At 35.5% G+C, this 11968-nt stretch overlaps 1 protein-coding gene across 2 annotated transcripts in view; it reads left to right on the top strand.

Annotated features, from left to right (window-relative positions):
* Positions 1 to 2009: 2009 nt before the first annotated feature.
* Positions 2010 to 11968, top strand: part of LOC132067950 (large ribosomal subunit protein eL24-like) — a 30178-nt gene continuing 20219 nt past the window's right edge. Inside the window, exon 1 of one of the 2 annotated variants that reach the window (XM_059461376.1) lies at positions 2010 to 2037. The gene's annotated coding sequence lies outside the window, so the exon portion shown is untranslated. The remainder of the gene's footprint in view (positions 2038 to 11968) is intronic. The other variant, XM_059461379.1, reaches the window with a different exon arrangement.

Genomic DNA, 11968 nt, shown 5'->3' with positions numbered 1-11968 from the left:
AAAAGGTTAGATAAATAAAATTAAAATTAAATAGATCAATGAAAGAAGAATTGAAAGAGAATTAACTTTGATGGATCTTATACTTGTATTAATTAACTATATATATGTCTTGTTCTAATAAAAAAAGTTCATGCAATTTCTAGAGTATATTACGATAATAGTAGAGCAAAAAACCATAAATCAAATAGCAATATATTAATCTTGATAATTTTTTCATCAATTTTTTTTTTTTTTTATCTCTATTAGGCTAATGAACTTTACACCTTAAGCCCATTTCTTAAAAGAAATTCATAAATCCAAACTCGTTTATTTAAATAAACAACTATGAGATTTATCTAAATAAAGTTGTACTTATAAATTTTATTCACTTGATTAAAGCTTATAGATCTTAAGACATTTTCTCCATATTCCAAGAAATAGCTCCCGCAATAAAAGAGTTATAACTGATACTAAGTTGAAAAGGGATGGAAAAGTCTTTTCCAATCTTAGGGAAAAAAATGGAAGAGAAAAAAACATTAAGTTTCTTAAAAACTGAAAAACGATGCAAACCGAATTAAACTGATAACAACCAAACCAATGGATATGTATTATGTTTGGTTTGGTTTGATTTTAATAATTAAAAAATCGACTAAATTGGTTGAGTTTTGGTTCTAACCAAAAACTGACCCATGAACACCCATAGTCCTTCGAATTACGGTAATTTCGCTGCTTTGAAAATTAAGTAGAATTACGTATTTTCTGATCGTGCTAAGTCTTTCATTTCGCTGCTTTGAAATAATTAGAATTACATATTTTCTGATCGCTAAACTCGAATTGTTATTTGATTTAGAATGCACAGAGCATAATTTTACTTCAAATTTCAGAGCTTGAACTGATGTTTCCACTAGGTGAATTTTGGCCTGCGATTCTTCATTTTTTTTTTTTGTCTTATGAAAGAGATAGAACAATTCATTTGAGTTTTGTTTGCTTATATTGAAAATTAGTTCAATAAGTATAGTTTCTATCTAAAGTAGTTCTCATTGTTGACGTTTTTTTTTGCTTCTTAAGTCACCAGCATCTGATGAAAAATAAAAGAAAAAAAGAGAACTAACATAAGGACCAGTTAATGTTGCCTATTGATAGTGAATAGAACTAGATACTTAAATGAATAGAAGACATGCATTGCACAGAGAGAAGATGTGGACACACATTAGGATTTACAAAGCAATAATGTGCTCAAGAATTTTGAATTTTAATTGATTTTCAATTTAGAATATTCAAGCCAATGTATAATACATTTCTCCAGCCTCTGATTAAGTTAATAGTAACTAATGGAGAAAATTCGGATTATCTATATTTCACTTTTTTTCCTGATTGGCTGCGGCTAATCTGTTCATCTCATTTCACAGTTGCTGAAGATCCATCACAACATATTGACGAATGCATCAAATATGCCCGAAAGACACTCGCTCTGCGCAACATGGATGGACGTTGTTTTTGTAAGGCTCTGAATAGAATCTAGATAGAAGAGAAATTGCTCTAATCACTGATATTATGTCATAAATGTCATAAACATTCTGTGCTTTTAGAATTGCCACATGTTTATCAAGTGTATGTTATACTTGTGAAATCATTCAAATTCTACTTGCCACATTCTAAGTGTAGTTAGATCTTTAACTGGTGTCTGTACATAGTTTTTTTTAGCTATCATAAACATTTTGGTAAATCTAATTTTCAAGTAACTCAATGAGCTTTTTCATCTGGTTGGTAGATGCCTTAGGAAGTGCATATCTCACTTCCTTTCAGCTGACCGGAGGATGGAATCACAATAATGTTCTACTGTCATTAGAAGCATACGTGAAAGCAGTAAGTAGTTCTTACGGTCTTGTCCCTGTATAGTTATTTTAACGTGATATTTAGATGTACAGTATTAGCTTCCCACGAGCCTTGTAAGACTCGTCTTTTAGATATTTCGAAGTGCCTTATGATTCTACCCTATTTCAGGAGAAAATTGATGCAACGAAGTCACACCCCCACCCGCAATACAACAGTGCCATTGTAAGTTTCTTTAAAAAACTGATTTACTTATGAACTGCTCTATCATATAGGATCTTTCAAAACACAAGCTTCTCAGTTGTTGCTAATTAGCGCCTCACATTTTTATGATCATGTTATTAAAAAATCAGAGTTGGAATAACTAAAAAGAAAGTAAAAGCATAGACAAGAGACCATGTATCAAGTTGTACGCTGCATCGTGCAGTAAGGAAGGGATATCAGTTTGCAACTTTTTGGTTTTTCTAAGTGTACTTTTCACAGTTTCCATCGACTTCTTGTGTGATCATAGATACACCTTCCTTGATCATCTTAAAGTTGCAGAGAATGCCTCTAAATAAGGTTGGCTCCCTCGGGATTTGAAAATCATTAGGATCTATGTTGATATATAAAGATCCAAAGCAATGGAACCATTCAAGACGAAGACACTGGAAACTTCAAGGATAAGACAAAAGTTGGTAAACTAGAAGGAAAAAGACATGATTCGAATTCTTTCATGAAATAGGAAATTCTTCCACAGGAAGTACTTTGCACAACACATGAGGCTACTGTTGGCATGAGTTGTCAATTCTGATTTTGTGGAGAGATTATAGGAGCTGATTAAGTAGATTCCTTGTTTGTACATATTACTTTTTCTTAGCCTTAGATTTGGGTATAGCCATATATAGCTTCATAATGTCTTTCTTCTGTACTATATGTATTAGTTCTCTGTCTTGTAATCTAGATATGAAATAAGTAGAAAACTTTTCAACATGGTATCGGAGCGCCATTCTAAGACCTCTGTCATAAATAAATCTTGATTTTTTTCCCCTCCCTCTCTTCCAGAATATACCAGGAACTATGTCGGAACCGATTGGTGACGACAATCATACTAACTCCATTAAAAATTCCTCCACCACCACTCCCCCCAACCCCCATCCCACCCCACCCCTCCTCTTCTCCTCCACGCCCCCGCCCCCTGCCTCCACGCTTCCTCATCTTCCTCTTCTCTTCCACGCCCCCCCCTCCCCCCCCCCCTCCTTCTTCATCATCTTCCTCTTCTCCTCCACGCCCCCCCTCCCTGCCCCTGCCATTACTGCCGCCCCCCGCCCCCCTCTTCCTCTTCTCCTCCACGCCCCCCTCACTGCCGCCCTCCACATCACCCCACTCCCTCTTCTCCTCCACCTTCACGCCACCCCCACCCCGACGCCCCACACCCTTCTTCTTCTTCATTTCAAATTCACAAACAATGAAGAAGAAGAGTAGCAAATGCTCCCTCCGTTCAGTAGCAGCAGTAGTAGTAGTAGTAAAATTAATACTCCCTCCGTTCAAATTCATTTGTCCACAAATGCAAAAAGATTCCATCTTTTTTACTCAATATCATATTCTGGCGATTAATTGAAGTGAAACTGGTGGCGGATTGGTGGTTCCGTGAGATGGGGTGACGGTGATCAGAAGATATAATTATTGGAGGATTTTAATAGTTAATTAGAGATTAATTAGTGTAAATATAATTAATAAAAAGAAAATCAAATGAATAAAGAAAAGGTAATGAATATAAAATTAAAATTTAGGAAATTTTTAAGGTGGCGCGGGACATTCTGACAAAATTACACAATGTGAAAAATTTAACATGAGAGTGTATTGCGAGATGACTTGCTCCTATCACAGAACGGGTTCGGTTAAATGATGTTTAGCTTGTTTAAAAATAAATTCACTTTTTAAATATTCAGGTGTATAATAGATCGCCTGTATAGTTAAAAATGATATCGATATTTGATTATAGTTTAGGAGTCAATCTATGTCTTTTGGCTTGAATTGAATAATGAATTGTGAATGAGTTCACAAAAGAAGCAGATGAAGGGTGATTTCTTGGGACGATTAGCTGACTACGTTTGACTTTTCATTTGGGGTGATTTCTTGGGGCAGTTAGCTGACTACGTTTGACTTTTCATTTTTACTTTACTTTTAGTATTCTTAATAGACGATAACAGAGGAGCGTCCCGATTATCTAAAAGGCTTGCACATTAAGTGGGACCCGCCAAATCCATAAGTTCAAATCCAAATATTTTACTTTACTTTACTATTGTGCTTTGTCAAAGTGTGCGTCCCGCCCCAAGTTTCCTGCGCCACATTGAATAGCTTTCTGAACAGTTTTGTAACCTCTGTATATTATCTCACCAACTTTTTACACTCCCTCCGTCTCAAAATATCTATCGTCCTTACTAAAAATACTGATCTCAAAATATTTATAATTTTATTAATCAAGATAAAATTAAGTAGCTTTTTTTTATTTTACCTGATATTAATTAGTAATATTTAAGAGGTTTTTCATCATTGATGGAGTAAATATTTATCTGAGGAGAAATTACATGAAGAAATTTGTTAAGGGTAAAATAGTCAAAATACGACCGTTATAAATGCTTTCTTAATGGGCGTGTAAATGAAAAATGCGACAAATATTTTGAGATGGAGGGAGTACTGAATAGTACTATTGGCTAAGGATTGATTCACTTAAAAACAATTTGTTCTATATTTATAATTAAGAAATATATAATTAAAATAAAATAGTACTAGAATATACTAAACAAATATTATTTAAAAGTAGTTAAATTGAAGTTTTCATATTCAAGGAACGTCAACGGAAACATTTTTTCCTTTGATTTTCTATTACAATTTACAAAGTCATATCACATAATTTTAAAAAAAAAAATTAATGTGAGATTGCATTGAATGATTAAAAAAATTTCATGGGCATAACCTTCGCGTTGCTTCGCATAGTTGAAATATGATCGTTTTTATACTTAATTTTATACTACTTGTTTAATATAAGGTATGGTTTAATCACATATCATTACAGTTGAGCAAAGAACAAAGTTTCGACACAGAAAGAAACGAATAGTCTTTTTTTTATTCTCATTTGTTAATCCATCTTTCAACCATTTTCCCTGATGGTTCTTGGTTCTTTAGAAGGCTGTTTGTTTTTAGTAGCAAAACAAGGAAGATAGTATAAAAAAGGAGAATATTTCAATTTGTGTTCTGGTGATTCTCAAGGATAATAATGGGTTATGGTAAGGGTCGGGTTTTGATAAATGAGCTGAAATGTTATGTGTGTCAATGCCCTTCACGCGCCCTTTTATTGGTGGGACCTGATGGTCCGTTAGGTTGAAAGCGAAAAATGATCCAAATGTATAACGATAAGGGTATTTATGGCTAATATCTTAAACGAAGGTATATTTAGCAGACTTTTTTGAAAGCACAAGGGTGAATATGACCCTTTTCCGATTCGAAAATGGGTCTCTCACCCAAATTTTCTCTTATATGCCTAGACCCTGCTAGTCTAGTCTAGTACCCAAAGTTGAAAGATTCTTTCTTTCACTACTCTCTAATCTCTGTTCCAGAGCAGTTTAATCCTTTGAAAAACAGAAATGAATTAAAACCCCATATAGAACAACAGTTTTACACTTGAATTTGATGTCTATTATTCATCCAGCTGGTACCACATGGCACTTTCACCTACTTCTATTGTATTGGTACGCCCCCTTTCGCCTTTTCTATCTAATGGGTGATCTTTTTTACCTTTTCCAGTGTTCAAGTGAGAAGTGCGTTAATATTTGAAGCTCAGAGAGGATATAGGAACTATGTGAGTGAGAATACGAGGTACTGATATTGATATTTTTATAGCTATATTAATTCTCCCTGATCGAGTCTCTCCTTTTTTTTTTTGTTTAACTTGAATACTAATATTTAACCCCTCTAATGTCATGCAGGTTTAACAATTTTCTTTCTTCCAAGATGTCAACAGTATTTTCTAGGTCAGAAGCATAAGCTTGCGGAAAAGCTGTTGAAGGATAGGTCTAAGTTTGTAAATAAGGTTACATCTTGTTTGTCAGTGAATCTGTCTATATTCTTGATGAATGGGAAATATTTATTGTATTTTCCTTTTAGTTACTCCCCAGCCTCGCCTCCTCTTCAAGGCGGTTTCTTATCCTTCTGTCTCGTTTTCTTTTTGTCGATGATTTACGATTAATGCTATCTGACAAATGATTGAATGTGGGGCAAAGCTTACAGTAAAGAGGAAGCGTTAAGGCTTTATTAAAAGAAAACAATCAGTAGAATGAGAAAACAAGTGTAGAAGACAAGGCAAGCATAATAACTTGTTCAACCCATGTCACTTGGAATTACATAAATGAATAGTCTTTGGCATTCGGTATTGCAATCTTCCCTCACAATGGATGCAATATATTTCAAGATACACTATCTATTGGGAAGTCTTATTAAATGCTTACATACCGTCTTTTTTTATTGTTAGTTGGGTGAAAGGGAAAGGGTTAGCAGGAGAGGATATATAACAGGAGCAGGGGCTAGTTGTCTCCACTACTTAGAATGGATACAACTTTTGCAGCCCTTTGATTGTGGATCACAAATAGGGTCGATAACTTACATTTCCCAAATGAAGTTGAAAAGTCTAGAGATAAACCTTCCCCACAGGGTACTGAAATCAACGGTTCCCCATCCTGGTTTTCTTTTTTGATCCTTGAACCAAACATAGTGTTTGGTTTGAATGTAAAACTTATACCTTTAACAATTATATTTGCTTTCCCCGGGAAATACTACATGATATGATCTTGGGCAAAGATAAGCATATAGAGGGATATACTTGCTCCAGCTTTTAACAAAAATAAAGCGTCGTGCATAGACTAGAGAAAAAAAAAAAGAAAAGAAAAAGAAAGACATGAACATATACTAGAGGGGTGGGAAAATGGGTAGCATATCATTTAGACCCATAAACAGCGGATACTTCTTCGGTTACTTTGGCATTACTGAGAAATATGCTTGTGATGTTCCTATAATCATTTGCTTTATTTGACTGGCCTTTGTCCTTAAGTTAATTAAACTAGATGAGGGATGGTAGATGGTCATAACTGTGGTCTTTGATGGATGGTAGATGCATTCATGTTCAGCCTTTTTCCTTCTGTTATACTTCTTAGAAGCAGAGGCAGACTTCTCAGAGTGGAAGTGGGAGATGTTACCAACTATCCCAAATGGGTAGATGTATTTTTCTGCTGGTTTTTAAATTTAGATGAACCACACGAAGTACTCATACCCGTGTCGAACTCATTCGATACAAGTATGTCAAGGAAAGTGAAGGATCTATGTAGATTTCCCACTTCTGCTTATTGTAAAATGAAGATTCTGCATCAATTTCTTTCACACTGCAGCAAGTACTTGTACTAAAAGATCAGCATCAGATGCTGATTTTACTTGGTGATATTTTGAATTCATCCATCACTTGATGAAGAAGTATAATAGCATTTGCACAATTATTCTCTATAACCTGTGTCTAGTTTTCTGCCAACACGACACATTTCTGTTCTCGTGAATGCCTAGTAATTTTTTGAAAATATCGCTGACTGGTTTCTTCTGCGATTTACCAACTATGAAAATGAGATCGACTTAGCAACTGGTGAAGCAGAGGCAGATTTCTCAGAGGGAAGTGGGCAAGACTAGAAGAAATAATTAAGCAGGTATTTTCCAAAGTGGCTAGCCAGTTTTATACTTTATACATATTTATGTATGTCAAAAAGCTAACTTGGAGCTTTGTGGTCCTAAAAAATGACAGGTTGTAGACTACAAGAGGCCAACTTATGAGGAAGTTGTTAAGAGTTTCCAGCCTTACCTAAATGATGGAAGCAAAGCTTCTAAATGCCAATCAACGAATTAGTGAATTCTGTGCATGTTGTTCGCATATAGTCCTCATTCGTCATACAGGTTACTTGTTATTGGGATGCAGAACTTCCTTAGGTTCCTTGTACATGATATTGTCTGCTAAGATCTGCAAATATAGGCTGGTGATCTGATTGTAATAAGATACTTCCTTCTGAATGTTGATTGATTTTGTCTGAAAAAAGGGTAGATGTGATCGAGTAGCCGAACTATACTTTAACAGTGAAAGACCAAATTTGTTAATCCCATTTAGCTTGATAAGCTGCTTGATCGCTATATATAGGTGTTTAGCCACATCTTTTTGGTTCCTCGGGATTTCTTCAGGTGTAGAAGCTGTACTAAATCCAACACCAATGGGATTAATTATCTAGAAAAGTTGGCAGAAATCCTATTTCAAGATCCACGATTAGGCTTGAGCTGGGACATGTTCGACATTTTGGCTGAACTTTGTAAATTTCTCACTAGTATATATTCGGTGTGATCAAGGTTTGAAAACTGTGCATTTGTGGTTTTATAGATACGTATACATTGCTAGTGGGTATTTAAGACTAACTATTTTAAAAAGGATAATTAGTCGGAGTAGTAGTTTTGGTCCCTCGGGTCCTTGAGGTGTGTTTTTGGTCCCTTGGGTTGTACGGGCTAGCTGGGACGTAATTGGTAAAGCTATATATGCTCTGGTTCTGTCATTCTATGATGGTCATATTCTCCCTAAATCAAATTTGGTCTTGTTACCCATTAGCCAATCCCGTTCACAAAATTGTGGAAAATTAAAGTACCTACAGATGATGAGATTTGGCGAATGGGTTCTTCTTTCCCATCGAGATGTAGGTGTTGTACTATTTCGCATCAAGAAACTGCCCAACGCTTGTTTCTTACTAGTGAATTTGCGGTGGGAGTGCGGCGGAATTTTGGTTTGGCAGCTGGAAATTATGTACAGCTTCGACAAGTAATTGAAAAAAATGGTGGGTTGCTCCTTGTTGAAGCCGTTATTTCAAGCAATGTTATTGTAAATATGCATGCGTTGAGCTGGTTTCAGCCAAGAGCTTTTCCATGGTCGAATATCCTGCTTTTTGCACAACTTAAGTAGTCTATCTAGTGGTGTTGAATATACAATCAACTTTAGCCAAATTTTGTGCTTAAAGTTGGTTATAAGAATTAAGATTGTTTTATCTTTTTTTACTACTCGGTTTCTTTTTGTTTGGTTATTTATGTATTTCCCGCTAAGCTTGCGAATTGTTTAACTAATACTTAAGGTAAAAGGCTCGGTTTGCCTTTGGACAATGAGAAATAACCCATATTTACCCTTGAATCTCGAAATATGATCCAAATTTTACTTTTCTCATCTATCGTCGTTCATCCCTCTAAATCTATGACCACTATAACAATCGATCTCTGCTCAAAAAATACCACCAAAAGATAATTGCTATTGCATAAAATTACACGAATGACTAGAGAAACAGATACAGTGAATTTGTGAAACCGTGTGTTCATAGTTTTTCTTTCGCTTTATAGTACTACCTTGATTCACGATTTCTACTGATAATCTTCCCAAATTGTTTTGAAAACACCACTTCACGGCCAAGAGATTTGCATATACATTTGTTTGGACCCCCCTATATATGTATTTAGTCTTGCCAAGATCGATAATCTTTAGTTTCAACATCAATTTGTACTCATCGCGACATCAAACTGGATTATTCATGGAGTAATTAAGAAGAGTGTCAATTATAAACAATTTAACAACACTTGACTTTTTTGTTAATATTCATTAAGTAAGAAGTAGTGTCAATTATAAACACTCAAGGAAACACACCAATATAAATAAGGCAAAGTAAGTTTCAGCCATCAAATTAGGTTACAAAGCTACGTAAGACCATAAGGCAGATGGAGCAAATTAAAACACATATATAACATGAGTATTAACTTGGACCGAACTTAACAGTTCATGAGTCTAATTTGAACATCCAAAACTTGAATGACATATATAAACATGGAATCAATACTAAAGTTCAACCGGAAGTCGTGGTTGAAACCACAATGGCGGGTTAGGAAAAGGTCGTTTGATCCTTCCTTCTTGCATACAGTAAATACCTGATTGGCGATACATGGCTAGCAATTTCATGGAGAGAGCCGGCACAGTAAAATAGATGCAATTTGCTTGGCATTCATTGCCACTTCTTGCAGGAACTGAGAAGGAATTGCCATTTGGTGACACAAATAGTGTTTGATTGCCCAAACTAGTGATAAATTCAAACTCTTTACTGTTTGTAGAAACCTTCATATCGCTCGAACATTAATTTACTAGTATGATAGATTTTGAGATCATGCTCATTGCCATTCTCATCGTCATGTTCAAAAAGTGGATATGTTTTCTCCCAAATGATAAGCAGCTCTCCCGTGATTGATTTAGCCAAATAGACGCCACTACCACTAGGCCGATAATGATGACCGCTTTTGTATTTTTCTATATTGATTAATTTAATCTTCACCTCGCAACAACGAGTCTTGAGAACGACAACATGATTGATTTCGTCACTAATCCACATGTCCTTTAAAGTGTTAAAAATGTTATCGACGTCGCATGAAACAAATGTGTATAACACACCATTGTGAAATAACATGGTTTCATAGAAGATTCCTCTGTAAGCATCAAATATTTCCCACGATCTCTCTTCTTCTGTAACTCCAATGTCACAATTACAGAATGCCAAGATTTCTCCATGATTCGACACGTCCATAAAAGTCGCGAGCACTATGAGATTTACGATCGAATCATCCAAGATTGAAAATACGTGAACCATATTGACCATTAATACGGTTGGGATTCTATTGTGCTCAAAATATAGGAAGGATGTTAATGTGGTCAATGGTGAAGTTTGACATCGATTTCGGAAATAGGGTCGAAAAGGAACATGTCGGGGTTATGGCTAGGTCGACGGCACAAGAACCAACCAACCATTAGAAGTGGCACAACGAGAATGTGGCACGCCAGGCTACTTTAGGGTATTTATTCAAGATATGATTAGGCGGTTTAAAAGAATAAAAACGGCTATCCGACAAGCTATAAGTTGAATCTTTGTATGATCGTTATACGCCTGATCTTTGAAATTTCCCATGCCAAAAGCCAAGGGGCTTCAAGATCATGTGACAGCTTATGATGAGCAAGCATTGATCTCCATGACTTGCAAGCAGCAGTCATGCCGTGCGTAGTCACCGATGCTTATTTTTTTCACTATCATCCCCATGATTTCTTTCAGGATGTCTTCTTGCCATTTCTTCTTTAAGGGCCATTAAAGTGTGTAGTAATAAAAGTAGATAAATTCCCTTGTTTCCACAATCAAAAAATCCCTTCCATGAAGAGATAGATCTCTTGGTATGTAAAAACCCTTGCAGTTAGGCTAGTACCAGGGTTTTAAGAGGAGTAAAAGCTAATAGGTTAACGGGCTAATTAATACTCCTTATGGCTGAACCCGACACTTTCAAACCCTAGGCGTACGTACTTGTGGATTTTTGTTGGACGATCAAGACCAATTAGGTATGATCTATTATAAGCAAGAAATCCCAGACGGGTAGGAATCCAAATTTGATACAAATAAGTAATTAGCTAGGAGCAGTTAAATGCCACTACACCTAGACAAACGGGGATGCTTAGCAAATGTCTAATGTTTCAATAGTGACCCTTTTATTTTTTCATACTTTGTTTCAAAAGCTCCGTAACAAAACCTCTTCATTATTTCTCCAAACCCTTATCTCTCTCAATTTAAAGATGAGTCACCTTTTCAATTGGTAAATCAACTGAGTTATTCTTAATTTTGAATTGTTTCTATAAAGTTTGGAGATTTAATTTAATTTTTTTTTTGTCTAGAAAGTTTTTGATCGGTGATTGTGGAGCAAAAGAAACTCTGATCAGCTCGTCCTTCCACCACGGATATACTAATTTTCATTTAAGGTTTTTAACTATCATACTTTACAGGTCCTACAAGAAAAATGTAAAAAATAAAACAAAATAAACATTACGGAAGGTTAGAACCCATAAAAAATGAAACAAAAAAATATATAAGAACAGTTGCGGGGAGTAAAGCACACTATTCCAACCGCCTTGCAAATGGTTACAACGGTTTCTTTTAGAAGCCCCACAATTTGATTGCGGCGCAAGTTATTGTGGGGGTTTCAGGCTAACTGCAACAACAAATTGCGGGGTTTTAACCACCGCTAATTCAAATTTTAAACC

This window comes from Lycium ferocissimum, chromosome 8, assembly GCF_029784015.1.
Source record: "Lycium ferocissimum isolate CSIRO_LF1 chromosome 8, AGI_CSIRO_Lferr_CH_V1, whole genome shotgun sequence".
NCBI lineage: Eukaryota > Viridiplantae > Streptophyta > Magnoliopsida > Solanales > Solanaceae > Lycium > Lycium ferocissimum.
This window is presented reverse-complemented; position numbering and strand designations above follow the sequence as displayed.